Below are 20,892 nucleotides of genomic sequence, written 5' to 3'. Positions count from 1 at the left end.
CTTTAGTTGCCATTATTATTTTACTGTTGTAGTTATTATTTTTGTTGTTATTGATGTTGTCATTTGTTGGATAGGACAGAGAGAAATGGAGAGTGGAGGGGAAGACAGAGGGGGGAAAGAAAGACAGACACCTGCAGACTTGCTTCACTGTTTGTGAAATGACTCCCCTGCAGATGGGGAGCCAGGGCTTGAACTGGGATCCTTACACTGGTCCGTGGGCTTTGTGCCACCTGTGCTTAACCCACTGCGCTACCGCCTGACTCCCTAAAATATATATTTTATTTATTATTGTATAGAGACAGAGAAATTAAGAGGAGAGGGGAGAGAGACAGAGAAACACCTGCAGCACTGCTTCACCACTCGTGAAGCTTCCCCCCTGCAGGTGGGGACCAGAGGCTTCAACCCAGGTCCTTGCACACTGTAGTGTGTGCACTTAACCAGCTGTGGTACCACCTGGCCCCAAGAACATGGTTAATGCAAAGAATTCAACTAGGGGATATGAGATAGCTCACTTGGTAGAGTGCATTCTTTAGTATATGTGAAGTCCTTAGCTCAAGCCTCAGCACATGGGAACTAAGGGGAGAGTTCTATGAATGTTAGAACAGTGTTGTGGTGGGGGCCAGGCGTTGGTGCACCTGGTTAAAAGCACACATTACAGGGAGTCGGGTGGTAGCGGGTTAAGCACACATGGTGTGAAGTGCAACGACTGGCATTATGATTCCAGTTCAAGCCCCTGGCTCCCTACCTGCAGGGGAGTCGCTTCACAGGTGCTGAAGCAGGTCTGCAGGTATCTATCTTTCTCTCCCTCTCTCTGTCTTCCCCTCCTCTCTCCATTTCTCTCTGTCCTATCCAACAATGACAACATTAACAACAACAATAATAACTACAACAGTAAAACAACAAGGGGAACAAAAGAGAATAAATAAATGTTTTAAAAAATCAACATTTGAAAAAAAAACACACACACACATTACAGTGTTCAAGGCCCTGGTTCCTACCTGCAGGTAGAAAACTTCACGAGTGGTGAAGAAAGGCTCCAAGTGTCTCTCTGTTTCTTTCTCTATCTCTCTCTCCCTTTTGAGTTTCTCTTGTCTTTAGCAAATAAATAATAAAAAAGTGCTGTGGTGTCTCATCTTTCTCTCTCCAAAAAAAATCAAAGAATGAAAAAAAATGAAATGTTATAATAACCAAGGATGGTCACTCAGCATATCACCTACATAGGAGACTCTGGGTTCACTCTCTAGCACCACATTATCTTTAAAAAACAAAGCAAAACAAAGACAACAACTAGAACTTTGTGCCTGCCTCCTCTGGAATCTATGTCCTTTCATTGTGATACACAGTCACTACCAGTAGAATGTTGGTATTCTTCGTGTTTGTTAGTTTGGCCCCCTCCCCCCTACCTCTGAGAGAAATGGTTTGTGTTGGTATGCTTCTAATTCTGCTTTTAAAAACCCTTCTGTTTCATTTGGTTTAATCCCCCCTGCATTCTATTTACATAACACTGTATTCTATTTACATAACTTCTGTTAACAAGCACCACCCCTCCCTCCAGGGCATTGGTGGTTCAGTGGTAGAATTCTTGCCTGTTCCACCTCCTCTCCTTGTCATACCCTGATTTTCACCAGTCACTTTTCTCTCCACCCTCTCTGCATCGCATCCTGTTCCCACCCTACTGGGCTAGTATATTTATAAGGACAAAATTGTTTGTAGTTTTTGTTTAGCTTAGCTTGGCATAGATTGCACTGCATCCTGCATGAATAAAGAGATACTGTGTACAACCCAGCCATGATTCCTGGGTCGTCTGTTACCCGCCCGTGAAGCCAGCCCGGTGAAAACAACAGTTTGGCCCTTGCTAGTTTCATGCCCCTCTTTCTCCCCACCCCGTATGCTAAGGACGTCCAGAGTCCCAGCAGCAGCCGCAAAGGAGAAACATGGAGAAGCATATGGTGTGGTGATTTGCCTGTTCGTGAATAAAGATTAAACTGCAGCTTCTCAGCCCAGCCGTGTGTCCTCGAGTCAGTCTCTGTTCACCACCGCGAAGCTAGCCCGGCCTGCTGGAGCCCCAGAACCTTAACAACAAATGGCGCCCAACGTGGGGCTGACCTGCGCATATCTCAGATAAGTGAAGACAATTTGGCTACCTATGTACTATGGCCTTCTCTTCTGCTTGTGAAGAGATCTCCAAAGGCCTCTGCCCTTTCTTCACAAGACTGTTTCGCTGTTTCTGGGACATTTATCTCTGGACCACTCTGTGGTTTCTGCCTAACGCCAGCTCGCAAGAGCCCAACGCCAGCCCACATGAGCCGGCTTTCCGCAGCGTGGTGCGGGACATTGGGCGTGGGCTCCCTCCACGCTGCACAGCCGCTGGGAGCAGGGCAGCAGACATGGAAGGGCCATGGGGCAGGGCCGCGGCGGCCTATCATGGCCGCCACCCCGTGGCACCTCGGCCCGCGCCTTCTGCATGGCTGGCCCGCCTGCCCTCGTGCTATGAAGTCTGGACAGATCCCAGACCATCTGGAGACCGCGGGTTCCCTGCCAAAACTGGGCCCCCTGGCCGAGATCTCCAGCTTGGGTCTGAAGGCAGACAAGCTAGAATACGCAGAGATTCATCCAGAGATCGCAACCTGCAATTCCTAGAAGTGAAGTTGCCCAAGAGGCCACCGCTGGACAACACACTCCCTGAACGGCTAAGACAGTATAGATCTAAATTCGTGTTTAAAATGACATGTCTTCGTAACAAAAGTTTCTCTCCTTGTGTATTAAAGAACATGTTTATGTGTGTGTTTAAAGTTTGGTAAACAGTAACTTTAAGGTTAAAAATGTAACTTTAGGGAGTCAGGCGGTAGCACAGTGGGTTAAGCACACGTGACCCAAAGCGCAAGGACTGGTGTAAGGATCCTGGTTCAAGCCCCTGGCTCCCCACCTGCAGGGGAGTTGCTTCACAATTGGTGAAGCAGGTCTGCAGGTGTCTATCTTTCTCTCACTCTCTCTGTCTTCCCCTCCTTCCTGCATTTCTCTCTGTTCTATCCAACAATGACAACATTAATAACAACAATAACTACAACAATTAAAAAAAAAACAAGGGCAACAAAAAGGAATAAATAAAATATTTTTTTAAAAAATGTAACTTTAAGGCTAAATTCTTACCAGGCAAAGTTAAATGAAAAAGGTTTTCAACGTAATTCTCATAAAGATAAAATTAACTTACATTTAAAGTCTGAGGTAAAAAATTAGTTAAAAATCAATATATTTTAACCAAGTTGGTCTAAACAAAACCTGCGCACACCTAGGGTGTGTCTTCATCTTGAATGGGTGTAACAAAAGGTTAAATAGACTTGTTGATATGTAAAACTCTCGATTACCTTCTCTATTAGAAATGGTAGATTACACAATGGCTATGCTAATGATTCTCATGCCTGAGATTTTCTTTCCTTGATTCTTATATCTACCTTTTCACATTCTATTGTTTAAACTTTAAACAACCTTAAAATCATTCTAAAAAAGACTTCTAATTGTGATAGAGTTATCAATTGTGGTAAACTTCTAACGTGCAACAAGTTTTGTTTCATAAGTAAGTGAATTGCAGCTGTCAAGTTCTCTACAGAAAAGCAGAATTCTGATGGCTGACATTCCCCATCGAGACAGACTTACAATTCACACCCTGGCAATTCTTCAGTGGACATCTGCTTTGGACTTCTATTGGACTCACTGGTACACCTCGGACACTTTGCACAAAACTAGCAGCTTCCCTTATGCTGCTGGGTTTCTCAAAGACTGACTGCAGCCATGCCTTGGGACTCTAGGCCTCACCCTCCCCCCATGCTAGAAAATGCCCATAGAGGCAAGTACGCCCCCCAGAGGCAGGAAATGTTTTTTTTAAGCTGATAAAGTTTTGCCCAGAGGCAAAAAATGGCCCCCTCAGGCTTTCCCTTGGCAGCACACTGGTTCTTGTTACTCGCTTACATGTTTCTTCATGTTTGTGCCAGTTTCTTTTTTGAAAATGCCTGTATGATATAGGTTTCTGTTCACCCCACACCCCTGATACTGTGGTCATTAAGTTAAAAAGAAAAGGGGGAATATGTTGGTATTCTTTGTGTTGGTTTGGCCCCCTTCCCCCTACCTCTGAGAGAAATGGTTTGGCCCTTGCTAGTTTCGTGCCCCTCTTTCTCCCTGCGCCGTATGCTAAGGATGTCCAGAGTCTCAGCAGCAGCCTCGGAGAGAGAATGATGGGGGAAGCGCATGGTGTGGTGATTTGCCCGCTCGTGAATAAAGATTAAATTGCAGCTTCTCAGCCCAGCCGTGTGTCCTCAAGTCTCTGTCTACCACCGCGACGCTAGCCCGGCCAGCTGGAGCCCCCAAACCTTAACAACAGTAGAACACTGAATCTTATGAGTCTGCCTATTGAATCACTGAACCTCAGCGTGGTCTCAGAGATTCCTGACACAACTTCTAATTACCAGAATGCGAACAGGTGATGGATCAGATTGGTACCACAGAAGCTACTGTTCAATCATTGAAGGTCACGTAAGGATCCGGATTCGAGCCCCCAGCTTCCCACCTGCAGGCAAGTCACTTCACAAGTGGTAAAGCAGGTCTGCTGGGATGCATTGGATCAACCTTCCCGTGGTGCATCCTGTGAGTACCCATTCATTGGGGAAACTGACCATCCTTCCTAGCCGACTGAATCTACATGGATCCCAGTCACTTTCAAAGCCAGCAACACGCTCCTGACAGCTTTCAAGCTGTTGGTCCTGCTCTTCGAGTCCACCCTGTCCAACGTTTGACGTCTCGTCACCCAATCTGGTCTCCTACGCCTACACTGAACTTCTCTGTTCCAGACTCTTGGAAACAGAGTTGGCAGTCAGCTGAGGTAAAGAACAAACACCTCATCACAGACCCCTGCAAGCGTCAACCCGGCTTTGACCTAGCACGTTATGATTGGGCTCTCCTCAATAGCTATCGAACAGGCCATGGCTGGTGCGCTGCTATGTTCCACCACTGGGGAGCCAGAGACAACCCGAACTGCCCCTGCGGCTACAGACAGACTATGTCCTACATAATCAATGACTGCCACCTCTCCAGATTCAAAGGAGGTCTCGAAACTTTACATCAGGCTCAACCTGATGCTGTTGACTGGCTACGGAAGAAGGGCAAACGCTAGAAGAAGAAGAAGGTGTCTGTCTTACTCTCCCCTCTCTGTCTTCCCCTCCTCTCTCCATTTCTCTCTGTCCTATCCAACAATGATGACAATAATAACTACAACAATAAAACAAGGGCAACAAAAGGGAATAAATAAACAAGTAACTAACTAAATAAAAGAAAATCAGAGGCTATAGTCCTCTTGATATGATGTAACAAAAATATACAGAATCACCAAAGAAGTATTCAGGTCAAATAATATGAACCTAAATATAACCAAGCCTCTGCATAAAACTGTACATTCATAGGAAACATGTGGAATAGAGGAACCTGTCAGAGAACATTGGGAAGAAATAAGCCACCATATCGCAAAAATAAAACAAATAAAATTAAAAAAAAAAATAAGCCACCATATCTAGGAAGGGGTAGATTCCACAGAATATATAATTCATTTGTGTAACACACTAAAAAGGGAGTGAACTATTAAGGACTTAGTGAGACAAATCAATGAAATGCAGTGTATATATGAACTTTAAGTTCTCAGGTGAAATGTTTGAGATTTGGGAGTTGGGCGGTAGCGCAGCGGGTTAAGCACACAGACTGGCACAAGGATCCTGGTTCGAGCCCCTGGCTCCCCACCTGCAAGGGAGTTGCTTCACAAGTGGTGAAGCAGGTCTGCAGGTGTCTTTCTTTCCCCCTCTCTGTCTTCCCCTCCTCTTTCCATTTCTCTCTGTCTTATCTAACAACAATGACATCAATAACTACAACAATAATACTACAACAATTAAAAACAACAAGGGGAACAAAAGGGAAAAATAAATAAATATATTTTTTTTAATGTCTGAGATTTATTTCATGTGAGATAGAGAAAGAATCCAGAGCATCCTCTGCTACATGCATTGCTGGGATCAAACCAGGAACCTCATGTATACAAGTCCTATGCTTCACCATTTTGAGCTATATATATATATCCCCAGCTGTTTATTTTTTAAAGATAGACTTATTGGGGCCTGGTGGTGGCACACCTGGTTGAGCGACATGTTACATGCAAAAGGACCTGGATTCGAGTCCCTGGCCCCCACCTGCGGAGGGAAAGCTTTGCAAGTGGTGAAGCAGGGCTGCAGGTAGGTGTCTATCTCCTCCTTCCTAGATTTCTGGCTGTTTCTATCCAATAAATAAAGATAATAAAAATAAATAAATATATTTATTCATTTATGTATTACCAGAACACTGATATCTATGACTTATGGTGATGCTGGGGATTAAGATTTATTTAATAAAATCTTTAAAAAAAAAAGTGGTCTGGGAGGTGGCGCAGTGGATAAAGCACTGGATTCTCAAGCATGAGTTCCTGAGTTCGATCCCCAGCAGCACATGTACCAGAGTGATGTCTGGTTCTTTCTCTCTTTCTCTCCTTCTATTTTCATGAATCAATAAATAAAATCTTAAAAAAAAAAAAGAAAAGAAAACTCATAAAAAAAAGAAAACTGATCATACACTGAGTATTAGATATTACATAATTATTTTGTTGAATGAAATATGATTAGGTTTGCTTTAGAATGTTTCAAAAAAGAAAAATATGTGGGGGGCCAGATTAGGTCACAATAACAGATGGTTACCTATGGTTGGTAAGTCTGGTGATGGATACATGGCGGTCTGCTGTGCTATTTTGTCTCCTAAAATGCTGAATAACATGTTAAAAGAAAATGTGGTGGATTCGACTTCCGGAGGTGGAGCTACGAGCAGCAGATCGCTTTCTCTCCTCTCCTCTCCTCTCCCTGATCAACTAGGAATACCAAAGGAGACCACCCGGACCGAAACAAGACAGGACTAGAATGACCACAGAAACCCAGTAAATCACCCGTGAGTACAAACACGCGTGGCTGGTGACAGAGAGGAGAGAGGGACCTAAGGAGAGATTAAGTGACTGCTAACAGTTCGACAGTTTGTCAGTGGAGACACCACCTTCAGTCTGCTCCACCAACAAGGGGACAGCTGAAGGGAGGAAAGGACTCCCCAGAGACTCACCAAGTGCAACTCTGAGTCTCCATTGCTACTACCCTCAGAATCTGGAGCAGCAACAGGGAGGGACACCAGGGTACAGAGATCTAACCGGGAAACTCAGAAGACCTATACCTCGGTGGCATAGCTGAGGGGCTGTGAAAGTCTCTTTGCATAACCACTGGATTATCTCTGCCACACCCTGCTTTATCTCTTGGTCAGGAGTCAGTGATTAAGCTAAGAAGCCTATTGATAGTTTAAAAGCCCTCAGGCTCCCATAGCCTACAGGGGAAAAAAAAAGGCTTTTACACCACTGAACTCCAACTCAGGGATTGAAAAAACTGTTAACTTATTTAAAATGGTTAAAACAACAAGAAAAAATATTGGAGACTCGAACCAGGACAAGAGTCCAGCTAAAAGTCCTCCAGAGGGTGAAGCACAAAACAACGAGTTCAACATCCAAACATTAGCTAAGGAAATAATAACAGGAGTGAGTAAAGAATTTGAAAAAATTGTAATCAGAAATGCAGGAACAACAAATGAGAATATGGAAGAAAATTCTAATTATCTCATGGTTATTAGAGAGCTGAAAGCTGAAATCTCTGAGCTAAGAACGCAACTAGCTGAACAAGCTAAAACAGTATCACAGCAGGGCAACAAAATAGATGAACTCCAGAAAGCAGTAGAGGGCAGAGAGAATAGAATCAATGAGGCTGAAGACAGAATTAGCAAAATTGAGGATGAATTAGAGACAACAAAAAAAGAAGTAAGAGATCTCAAAAAGAGATTAAGAGATGCTGAAAACAACAACAGAGTCCTATGGGATGACTTCAAAAGAAACAATATACGCATTATTGGCTTACCAGAGGAAGAAAGAGAAGGGGAGGAAGAAAGCGTTCTCCAGGCCATAATAGCTGAAAATTTCTCTAGTCTAGACAACACCAAAGACATAAAGATTCAAGAAGCCCAGAGGGTCCCAAACAGAATTAACCCAGACCTAAAGACACCAAGACATGTCATACTTAGATTGGAAAGGAACAAGGATAAAGAAAGGATCCTGAAGGCTGCAAGAGAAAAACAAAGAGTCACCTACAAAGGAAAACCCATAAGATTAGCAGCAGACTTCTCCATACAAACACTACAGGCCAGAAGAGAATGGCAAGATATCTATCGAGTGCTCAATGAGAAAGGCTTTCAGCCAAGAATACTATATCCTGCTAGATTGTCATTCAGACTAGATGGAAACATCAAAACCTTCTCAGACAAGCAACAGTTGAAGGAAGCAACCATCACCAAGCCTGCCCTGAAAGAAGTTCTGAAAGGTCTCCTATAAACAGTCAGACCACCACAAATAGGACATATATCAAAACACTCTAAAACTCTACAAGAATGGCGTTAAAATATCTTCAATCTTTGATATCAATAAATGTCAATGGCCTGAATTCACCTATTAAAAGACACAGAGTAGGAAGATGGATCAGAAAACACAACCCAACAATATGTTGTCTACAGGAAATTCACCTAACTCAACAAGACAAACACAGACTTAAAGTGAAAGGATGGAAAACTATCATTCAAGCCAATGGCCCACAAAAAAGGGCAGGAACAGCTATTCTCATATCTGACATGATAGACTTTAAAATAGATAAGATTAAAAAAGATAGGAATGGACACTACTTAATGCTCAGAGGATCAGTCAATCAAGAGGACTTAACAATTATTAATATCTATGCACCCAATGAGAAGCCATCTAAATACATCAAACTTCTACTGAAAGAGCTATAACAATATATTAACAGTAACACAATCATAGTAGGGGACTTCAACACCCCACTATCTCAACTTGACAGATCATCCAGGAAGAAAATCAGTAAAGACATAAGGGAGCTAAATGAAGAGATAGATAAACTAGAACTATTGGACATTTTCAGAGTCATTCATCCCAAGAAACTGGAATACACATTTTACTCAAATCCACATGGATCATTCTCAAGGATAGACCATACGTTAGGCTACAAAGACAGCATCAGCCTATTCAAGAGCACTGAAATCATCCCAAGCATCTTCTCAGACCACAGTGGAATTAAACTAACATTTAACAATCAACAAAAGATTAGTAACAGTGCCAAAATGTGGAAGCTCAACAGTACACTTCTTAACAACTTCTGGGTCAAAGAGGAAATCAAGGAAGAAATCAAAATGTTTCGAGAGTTCAATGAAAATGAAGACACAAGCTATCAAAATATTTGGGACACAGCTAAAGCAGTCCTAAGAGGGAAGTTCATAGCTATACAAGCACACATTAGGAAACAAGAAAAGGCACAAATAAACAGCCTGATTGCACATCTCAAAGACCTAGAAGAAGAACAACAAAGGAATCCTAAAGCAACCAGAAGGACAGAAATTACTAAAGTTAGGGCAGAAATAAATAACATTGAGAATAGGAAAACCATACAAAAGATCAATGAAAGTAAATGTTGGTTCTTCGAAAGAGTAAACAAAATCGACAAAACTTTAGCCAGACTCACAAAACAAAAAAGGGAGAAGACCCAAATAAATCGGATAGTAAATGAAAGAGGAGAAATCACAACAGACACAGCAGAAATTCAACATATCATGCGAGGCTTCTATGAACAACTATATGCCACCAAGCTAGAGAACCTGGAAGAAATGAATGATTTCCTAGATACCTACCAATTTCCAAAACTAAGTAAAGAGGAAGTGGATAACATGAACAGGCCTATCACAGCTAATGAAATTGAAACAGTTATCAAAAATCTTCCCAAAAATAAAAGTCCTGGACCAGATGGTTTTACAAATAAATTCTATAAAACTTTCAAAGAAGAACTAATACCTCTACTTTTAAAAGTCTTCCAGAAGATTGAAGACACTGGAATACTCCCTGCCAGCTTCTATGAAGCCAACATCACCCTGATACCAAAAGCAGACAGGGACACAACCAAAAAAGAAAACTACAGACCAATATCTCTGATGAACATAGATGCGAAAATATTGAACAAAATTCTAGCCAACCGGATACAGCAGTATATCAAAAAAATTGTTCATCATGACCAAGTGGGGTTTATCCCAGGCATGCAAGGTTGGTTTAATATACGTAAGTCAATCAATGTGATCCACCACATCAACAAAAGCAAGACCAAAAACCACATGGTCATATCAATAGATGCAGAGAAAGCCTTTGACAAAATACAACATCCCTTTATGATCAAAACACTACAAAAAATAGGAATAGATGGAAAATTCCTGAAGATAGTGGAGTCTATATATAGCAAAACTACAGCCAACATCATACTCAATGGTGCAAAACTGGAAGCATTTCCCCTCAGATCAGGTACTAGACAGGGCTGCCCACTATCACCATTACTATTCAACATAGTGTTGGAAGTTCTTGCCATAGCAATCAGGCAGGAGCAAGGAATTAAAGGCATACAGATTGGAAGAAAAGAAGTCAAACTCTCCTTATTTGCAGATGACATGATAGTATACATGGAAAATCCTAAGGAATCCAGCAAGAAGCTTTTGGAAATCATCAGGCAATACAGTAATGTGTCAGGCTATAAAATTAACATTCAAAAGTCAGTGGCATTCCTCTATGCAAACACTAAGTTAGAATAAATTGAAATCTAGAAATCAGTTCCTTTTTCTATAGCAACAAAAACTATAAAATATCTAGGAATAAACCTAACCAAAGAAGTGAAAGACTTGTATACTGAAAATTATGAGTCACTACTCAAAGAAATTGAAAAAGACACAAAGAAGTGGAAAGATATTCCATGTTCATGGGTTGGAAGAATTAACATCATCAAAATGAATATATTACCCAGAGCCATCTACAAATTTAATGCTATCCCCATCAAGATCCCAAGCACATTTTTTAGGAGAATAGAACAAATGCTACAAATGTTTATCTGGAACCAGAAAAGACCTAGAATTGCCAAAACGATCTTGAGAAAAAAGAACAGAACCAGAGGCATCACACTGCCAGATCTCAAACTGTATTATAGGGCCATTGTCATCAAAACTGCTTGGTACTGGAACATGAACAGACACACTGACCAGTGGAATAGAATTGAGAGCCCAGAAATGAGGCCCCACACGTATGGACATCTAATCTTTGACAAAGGGGCCCAGACTATTATATGGGGGAAGCAGAGTCTCTTCAACAAATGGTGTTGGAAACAATGGGTTGAAACATGCAGAAGAATGAAACTGAATCACTGTATTTCACCAAATACAAAAGTAAATTCCAAGTGGATCAAGGACTTGGATGTTAGACCAGAAACTATCAGATACTTAGAGGAAAATATTGGCAGAACTTTTTTCCGCATAAATTTTAAAGACATTTTCAATGAAACGAATCCAATTACAAGGAAGACTAAAGCAAGTATAAACCTATGGGACTACATCAAATTAGAAAGCTTCTTCACAGCAAAAGAAACCACTACCCAAATCAAGAGACCCCTCACAGAATGGGAGAAGATCTTTACATGCCATACATCAGATAAGAGTTTAATAACCAACATATATAAAGAGCTTGCCAGACTCAACAATAAGACAACAAATAACCCCATCCAAAAATGGGGGGAGGACTTGGACAGAATATTCACCACAGAAGAGATCCAAAAGGCCGAGAAACACATGAAAAAATGCTCCAAGTCTCTGATTGTCAGAGAAATGCAAATCAAGACAACAATGAGATATCACTTCACTCCTGTGAGAATGTCACACATCAGAAAAGGTAACAGCAGCAAATGCTGGAGAGGGTGTGGGGTCAAAGGAACCCTCCTGCACTGCTGGTGGGAATGTCAATTGGTCCAACCTCTGTGGAGAACAGTCTGGAGAACTCTCAGAAGGCTAGAAATGGACCTACCCTATGACCCTGCGATTCCCCTCCTGGGGATATATCCTAAGGAACCCAAAACAGCCATCCAAAAAGATCTGTGTACACATATGTTCTTGGCAGCACAATTTGTAATAGCCAAAACCTGGAAGCAACCCAGGTGTCCAACAACAGATGAGTGGCTGAGCAAGTTGTGGTATATAGACACAATGGAATACTACTCAGCTGTAAAAAATGGTGACTTCACCATTTTCAGCCGATCTTGGATGGACCTTGAAAAAATCATGTTGAGTGAAATAAGTCAGAAACAGAAGGATGAATACGGGATGATCTCACTCTCAGGCCGAAGTTGAAAAACAAGATTAGAAAAGAAAACACAAGTCGAACCTGAAATGGAATTGGAGTATTACACCAAAGTAAAAGACTCTGGGGTGGGTGGGTGGGTGGGGAGAATACAGGTCCATGAAAGATGATGAATGAAATAGTGGGGGTTGTATTGTTAAATGGGAATCTGGGGAATGTTATGCATGTAAAAAAAAAAAAAAAGAAGTAGAAACGCAAAGCAGAAATTGACTGAGTTTGTAGTATGGCACCAAAGTAAGAAAGCAGAAGTACACTAGAGTTTGCAGTGAGTACCTCCCTAATACTTCCTCTCCACTTTTCCAAGCTTTGGGTCCATGATTGCTCAACAATTTGTTTGGCTTTGTATGTTAACTCTCTTTTCAGTCACCAGGTTCCAGGTGTCATCAGGATGCCGGCCAGACTTCCCTGGATTGAAGACCCCACCAATGTGTCCTGGAGCTCAGCTTCCCCAGAGACCCACCCTACTAGGGAAAGAGAGAGGCAGACTGGGAGTATGGACCGACCAGTCAACGCCCATGTTCAGCGGGGAAGCAATTACAGAAGCCAGACCTTCTACCTTCTGCAACCCACAATGACCCTGGGTCCATGCTCCCAGAGGGATAGAGAATGGGAAAGCTATCGGGGGAGGGGGTGGGATATGGAGATTGGGCGGTGGGAATTGTGTGGGGTTGTACCCCTCCTACCCTATGGTTTTGTTAATTAATCCTTTCTTAAATAAAAAAAAAAAGAAAGAAAAAGAAAAAAATAAATAGAAGTAGGATCAGGCTAACAATGGGGCCAGGAGGTGGTGCACCTGGTTGAGCGCACATGTTACAGTGCCTAAGGGCCCAGGTTCGAGCCCCCTGGTCCCCACCTGCAGGGGGAAAGCCTTGAGAATGGTGAAGCAGGGCTGCAGGTGTCTCTCTGTCTCTTTCCCTCTCTGTCCCCCCTTCCTTTCTATTTCTGGCTGTCTCTATCTGATAAATAAATAAAGATAATAAAATAAACAAATAAATAAAGGATTGTGCTAACAGAAAAAAAAAAAAAAGAAAATGTATTTAAGGGTGGAGGGTAGATCCCACAATGGTTTTGTAAACAGACTCTCATGCCTAAGGCTCCAAAGTCCCAGGTTCAGTCCCCCGCACCACCATAAGCCAGAGCTGAACAGTGCTCTGGTTAAAAAAAAAAAAAATCCTAAATCCTTAAAAAAAAAAAGAAAATGTATTTAAATTTTGTGTCAATTATCTGTCAAATACAGGTTAACAAACACCAGTGAAAACACATGTTCTAAAAAACAAAGAAACAAAGCCATGTCCTACTTAAAAGTATAAACTTCTGCCAATATTGCAGTGATGTGTTTTGTTTCTTTGTTTTTGCCTCCAGGGTTACTGCTTGGGCTGGGTGCCAGCACTGCAAATCTACTGCTCCTGGAGGCTATTTTTTTCCCCATTTTTGTCCGCCTTGTTGCTTTTGTTATCATTATTGTTGTTATTGATGTTGTTGTTGGATAGGACAGAGAGAAATGGAGAGAGGAGGGAAAGACATAAAGAGGGAGAGAAACATAAGATACCTGCAGACCTGCTTCACCACTTGTGAAGTGACCCCCCCATCCCGAAGGTGGGGAGCCCTGGGCTCCAACCGGGATTTTTACGCAGGTCTTTGCGATTTGTGTCATATTCGCTTAATCCTCTGTGCTACCGCCCGACCTACTTACAGAGGTGTGATCTAAGGCACTGATGAAACTCTACATATGAGCTCTAAAAGATTAAAACATAGTAAGTTAAATGTCTAAGCTCCCTAAGGAGAATACAGATCCAAGAAGGATGAAAGAGGACCTAGTGGGGGTTGTATTGTTATATGGGAAACTGGGGAATGTTATGCATGTACAAACTATTGTACTTACTGTTGAATGTAAAACATTAATTCCCCAGTAAAAAAAAATAAATAAATGTCTAAGCTTTTGAAATGTTTTATTTAGCTCTTGAGAGGACAGATAGAGCCCATAGTGAACCTGACTTTTGTCTCGAGCTAGCAGGGTTTTCCCAGTCTCTATTCTGAAGCCTAAATCCAGGGGCTTTTTGCATTTATATATATATGTATATATATATAAACTTAGCACAATTTAGGAATAAAAAGACATTATCCAGGGGCCGGGCAGTGGGGTAGCAGGTTAAGCCCACTTGGCGCAAAGTGCAAGGACCAGCTCAAGGATCCTGGTTCTATCCCCGCCCCCACCTGCAGGGGGTCACTTCACAGGCAGTGAAGTAGGTCTGCAAGTGTCTTTCTCTCTTTCTCTCTCTGTCTTCCCCTCCTTTCTCAATTTCTTTCTCTGTCCTATCCAACAATGACAGCAATAATAACAACAAGGGCAACAAAAGGGGAAAAAATGGCCTCCAGGAGCAGTGGATTTGTAGTGCAGGCACCAAGCCCCAGCAATAACCCTAGAGGCAAAAAAAAAAAAAAGACATTATCCCCTCACATTCTCATATACATTTTTTCATTTAAAATAGAATCTTAAAATAAATAAATAAATAAAAATAGAACCTGCCCCAGGAAGTGTAGCAATAGATAAAACATTGGACTTATGAGCATGAGTTTCCCCAGTTTGATCCCTGGCATTGCATATGCCATAGTGATGCTTTGTTTCTTACTCTTTCATAAATAAGTAAATATATATATTAAAATACCCTGAGAGATACAAGTGTATACTTTGTAGCTCCTGTCAGCTGAGGTCTCCTAACTACTATCATAATGTAGGATTCTGGCCAGGTAAAAATCTAATTACATAGTCAAAACCTGGAAGCAACCCAAGTGTCCAAAAACTGATGAGTGGCTGAGAAAGTTGTGGCATATATATACTCAATGGAATACTACTCAGCTATTATGAATGATGAAGTCACCTTCTTCAACTTATCTTAGATGGAACTTGAAGGAATCATGTTAAGTGAGATAAGCCAGAAAGAGAAGGATGAATATAGGGTGAGCTCAGTCATAGAAGTTGAGAAATAAGAATAGAAAGGGGAAACAAAGCGGAATTTGGACTGGGTTTGGTGTACTGTATCAAAGCAAAGGACTCATGGGTGGGGGCAAAGCTTTCAGGTCCTGATGCATGATGGTAGAGGAGGACTTAGGCTGAAGGTGACAGTGTTTTGCAGAAAATTGAGAAATTTTACTCATGTATCAGCAACTATATTTACTATAAACCATTAATCCTCCAAGAAGAAGAAGAAGGAGAAGAAGGAGGAGGAGGAGGAGGGGGAAAAGGAGAAGAAGGAGAAGAAGAAGAGGAGGAGGAAGAAGAAGAAGACTCTAATCTAATCACAGCAACATATGGGAGAGCCTGGCAGGTTATGGCGTTCTTTTTTTTTTTTTAAATGTATTTATGTGGTCTGGGAGGTGGCACAGTGGATAAAGCATTGGACTCATAAGCATGACGTCCTGAGTTCAATCCCCAGCAGCACATGTACCAGAGTGATGTCTGGTTCTTTCTCTCTCTTCCTTTCTCATTAGTAAATAAAATATTTTTAAAAATGTATTTATTTATTTATTCCCTTTTGTTGCCCTTGTTTTATTGTTGTAGTTATTATTGTTGTTATAGATGTCATCATTGTTGGACAGTCAAATTGAGAAAGGAGGGGAATACAGAGAGGGGAAGAGAAAGACACCTGCAGACCTGCTTCACCACTTGTGAAGCTGACCTCCCTGCAGGTGGGGAGCCAGGGTTAGAACCCAGATCCTTATGCTGGTCCTTGCACTTTGAGCCACGTGAGCTTAACCCCGCTGCACTACTGCCTGACTCCTGGTTATGGTGTTATAAAAATTCAAAGACAACTTACTATGACAAACATATTATTTCTGTAATTAAAAAATTAAGAATATCGCACCAAAGTAAAAGACTCTGGGGTGGGTGGGTGGAGAGAATACAGGTCCAAGAAGGATGACAGAGGACCTGGTGGGGGTTGTATTGTTATATGGGAAACTGAGGAATGTTATGCATGTACAAACTATTGTATTTACTGTTGAATGTAAAACATTAATTCCCCAATAAAGAAAATAAAAAAAAAAAAAGAGGTTGCAGGTGGGGGGAAGTAGATAGCATAATGGTTATGCAAACTGACTCTTCTGCCTAAGGTTCCAAGGTCCCAGGTTCAATCCCTCTGCACCACCATAAACCAGAGCTGAGCAGTGCTCTAGTTAAAAATAATAATAAGGGGCGGGGGAGATAGCATAATGGTTCTGCAAAAAGACTGATGACTGAGGCTCTGAGGTTCCAAGTTCAACCCCTGCACCACCATAAACCAGAACTGTGCAGTGCTCTGGTAAAGAAAAAAAGAAAAAAATTTAGAACATATCTTTATGGGTCAGGGAAATAACATAGCATAGTTGTTACACAATAGATTCGCATTTGTTGGGACCTAAGGCTTTGAGGTCCTAGGTTCAACCCCCAGAACCACCATGAAGCTAGAGATGTGCAGTGCTTAGGTAAAATAATTAATTAGTTAAAAAGAACATGCTGGGGACCAGGTGGTGATGCACCTGGTTGAGCACATACGTCACAATGCACAAGGACACAAGTTTGAAACTCTGGTCATCACCTGTAAGGGGAAAGCTTTACAAGTGGTGAAGCAGTGCTGCAGGTGCCTCTGTCTCTCTTCCTCTCAATCTTCCTCTTCCCTAACAATTACTGTCCCTATCCAATAAAGATAATAAAAAATAAAAAACATATTATATACAGATTTGTATATGAATATTCATAGCAACACTATTCACAATAGCCCAAAACTTGAAATAACTTAGAAGTCTATCAACTGGTGATTGGATAAACAAAATATGATATATCCAAGTAACTGAATGTGATTTTAATTCCATGAAAAGAAATAAGGTGCTGATTTATATTTATGATTTATAACATCATAAATCTCTTTGTGTGTATATGTGTGTGTTCACAGCTTTACTACTCTGGGATGACTTTTTCAGATAGAAAGAGAAAGATGGGGAGTCCGGCAGTAGCGCAGTGGGTTAAGCGCAGTTGGCGCAAAGCGCAAGGACTGGCATAAGGATCCTGGTTCGAGACCTCAGCTCCCCACCTGCAGGGGAGTTGATTCACAAGCGGTGAAGCAGGTCTGCAGGTGACTTTCTCTCCCCCTCTCGGTCTCCCCTCCTCTCTCCATTTCTCTCTGTCCTATCCAACAACAACGACATCAATAACTACAACAATAAAGCAACAAGGACAACAAAGGGAATAAATAATAATAAATTATTGAAAAAAAAGAGAGAAAGATGACCACCACTCAAATGAAGAGACCCCTTATAGAACGAGAGAGGATCTTTACATGCCATACATTAGACAAGAGGCCAAGATATATAAAGAGCTCACCAAACTCAGCAACAAAACAAATGACCCCATCCAAAAATGGGGAGAGGATATGAACAGAATATTCACCAGAGATCCAAAAGGCAACAAACGTACAAAAAAAATGCTCAAAGTCATTGTCAGAAAAATGAAAATAAAGACAATAATGAGATACCACTTCACCCTTGTGGGAATGTCATACATCAAAAAAGGTAGCAACAACAAATGCTAGAGAGGTTGTGGGGACAAAGGAACCCTCCTGCACTGCAGGTGGGAATGTAAATTAGTCCAACCCCTGTGGAGAGCAGTCTGGAGAACTCTCAGAAGGCTAGAAATGGACCTACCCTATGACCTTGAAATTCCTCTCCTGGGGATATATCCTAAGGAATCAAACACACTCTTTCCAAATAGCTATGTGTAGGGTGGGAGAGATAGCATAATGGCTATACAAAGAGACTCTCATTCCTGAGGATTCAAGGTCTCAAGTTTAACTCCCCTTACCTTCATAAGCTGAGCTGAACAGGATTTGGGGGTGGAGGGAGAAAGAAGAAAGATGGAAAGAGACAGAAGGAGAGAGGGAAAGATACCACAGCAACTAAGCTTTCCCCAGTCCAGTGAGGGCAGGGCTCAAGCCTAGGCTGCACACATAGAAAACAAGCATGTAAAAAAAAAAAAAAAAGAAGTAGAAACGCAAAGCAGAAATTGACTGAGTTTGGAGTATGGCACCAAAGTAAGAAAGCAGAAGTACACTAGAGTTTGCAGTGAGTACCTCCCTAATACTTCCTCTCTTTTCCAAGCTTTGGGTCCATGATTGCTCAACAATTTGTTTGGCTTTGTAATGTTAACTCTCTTTTCAGTCACCAGGTTCCAGGTGTCATCAGGATGCCGGCCAGACTCCCTGGATTGAAGACCCCACCAATATGTCCTGGAGCTCAGCTTCCCCAGAGACCCACCCTACTAGGGAAAGAGAGAGGCAGACTGGGAGTATGGACCGACCAGTCAACGCCCATGTTCAGCGGGGAAGCAATTACAGAAGCCAGACCTTCTACCTTCTGCAACCCACAATGACCCTGGGTCCATGCTCCCAGAGGGATAGAGAATGGGAAAGCTATCGGGGGAGGGGGTGGGATATGGAGATTGGGCGGTGAGAATTGTGTGGAGTTGTACCCCTCCTACCCTATGGTTTTGTTAATTAATCCTTTCTAAAAAAAAAAAAAACAAGGGCAACAAAAGGGTGTTAAAGAGCAAAATCAAACCACCATCCACTGCAAGGAAGTAAAAGATGTTTATTCACAAATTGCAATCCGGGCCGAGATGGTGACTGGTGTTAGTCTACCAAGTTCAACCCTAAACAAGGCTCAAACCACACAATTTATAGGAATTCAGACTCCACTCAGGGAGGGGGGAACACATCACCTTATTAGCCTATATCCAATCATTTCAAACTTATCAATAGCCTGATCCATTCAGAATAAAGCATGGGCTAGTTCTAAACATCACACCAGACCAATAGGTCCCCGCCTAAGTGGGAGGGGGTCACCACATTCCTTTGCTCTTTGTTGGGACCACCCGGCCATCTGTTTGTAATTCATGAGGCCATCTGTTTGAACTACCTGGTGACAGTATTCCTATGCAAAGGTCATGAGGAGGTCTGTTCAATGCAGGGTCTGTTAAAATAATTGATGGCCTTTTAGGTTCTGTTGAGGGGAAAAGGGCAAGGAATTTCCCACCTCACTGGGCAGGAGGGCAAAAAGCAACTATATTTAAACTATTCTTAAAACTCAAACTCAAAAAGCAACTATACTTATAACTATTCTAGAGTTACTGCCTCTAACAAAGGGAAAATAAATAAATATAAGAAAAAAAAATAAAATAAAAAAAAATAAAAAGTAAAAAGAAAAGGTGGTCCAGGACATAGCACAGTGGATAAAGCATCGGACTCTCAAACATGAGGTCCTGAGTTTAATTCCCGGCAGTACATGTACCAGAGTGATGTCTGGCTCTTTCCCTCTCCTGTTTCTCATTAATAAATTAATAAAACCTTAAAAAAAAAAAAAGAAAACAAGCATTCTGGGGGTCAGGCAGTAGCACAGAGGGTTAAGCACAAGTGGCAAAAAGCGCAAGGACCCAAGGATCCCAGTTCGAGCCCCTTGGCTCCCCCACCTGCAGGGGAGTCGCTTAACAAGCGGTGAAGCAGGTCTGCAGGTGTCTATCTTTCTCTCCCCCTCTCTGTCTTCCCCTCCTCTCTCCACTTCTCTCTGTCCTATCCAGCAAAAATGACATCAATAACAACAATAAAGGGCAGGGGTAGATAGCATAATGGTTATGCAAACAAACTGTCATACAAACAAAAGCTCTGAAGTCCCAGGTTCAATCCCCTGCACCACCATAAACCAGAGCTGACCAGTGCTCTGATTAAAAAAATAAATAAAAATATTAAAATAATAATAAAAACAATTTTTTAAAAAAATCCCTGAAAACAAGCATCCCTCCAGTTGAGTTATCTTGCCAACCCAACATCATGAATCTTGAAAACATTACTAAATGGCTCGGAAAATAGCATGACTGATAACTTCTATGTCTGAGGTCAGTTTCAGCCCCGGTACTTAGAGCTGACTGCTGCTCTGGTTTACCCCCCTTTCTCTTCCTATGTCTCATGTGAAAACTTTTTCATATGTAATAAATAAAAATAAGATAAGTTCTCTCATGTGTAAAAAATACATCCTTTTCTTTCTTTTTTTATATTTTATTCCCTTTTGTTGCCCTTGTTTTTTTTTTATTACTGTTGTAATTATTATTGTTGTTGTCATTGTTGGGTGGGACAGATAGAAATGGAGAGAGGAAGGGAAGACAGAGAGGGGGAGAGAAAGACACCTGCAGATCTGCTTCACTGCTTGTGAAGTGATTCCCCTGCAGGTGGGGAGCCGGGGGCTCGAACCAGGATCCTTCTTCTTCTAGCGTTTGCCCTTCTTCTGTAGCCAGTCAACAGCGTCAGGTTGAAAGCTGTCAGGAGCTGCTTGTTGCTGGCTTTGAAAGTGACTGGGATCCATGTGGATTCAGTCGGCTAGGAAGGATCGTCAGTTTCCCCAATGAATGGGTACTCACGGGATGCACCACGAGAAGGTCGATCCAATGCATCCCACCAGGATCCTTATGTCAGTCCTTGTGCTTTGTGCCACCTGCACTTAACCCA

The 20,892-nt window shown here is 41.9% G+C and overlaps 1 protein-coding gene across 2 annotated transcripts in view; it reads right to left on the bottom strand.

The window, feature by feature from the left end:
* Positions 1-224: 224 nt before the first annotated feature.
* Positions 225-20,892, bottom strand: part of DUXB (double homeobox B) — a 122,370-nt gene continuing 101,702 nt past the window's right edge. For both annotated transcript variants that reach the window (XM_060185154.1, XM_007527590.3), the window contains exon 6: positions 225-260. The gene's annotated coding sequence lies outside the window, so the exon portion shown is untranslated. The remainder of the gene's footprint in view (positions 261-20,892) is intronic.

Source organism: Erinaceus europaeus, chromosome 2, assembly GCF_950295315.1.
Source record: "Erinaceus europaeus chromosome 2, mEriEur2.1, whole genome shotgun sequence".
Classification (NCBI taxonomy): Eukaryota; Metazoa; Chordata; class Mammalia; order Eulipotyphla; family Erinaceidae; genus Erinaceus; species Erinaceus europaeus.
Note: the sequence above shows the minus strand (reverse complement) of the source record. Positions and strands in the feature narration are given on the sequence as shown.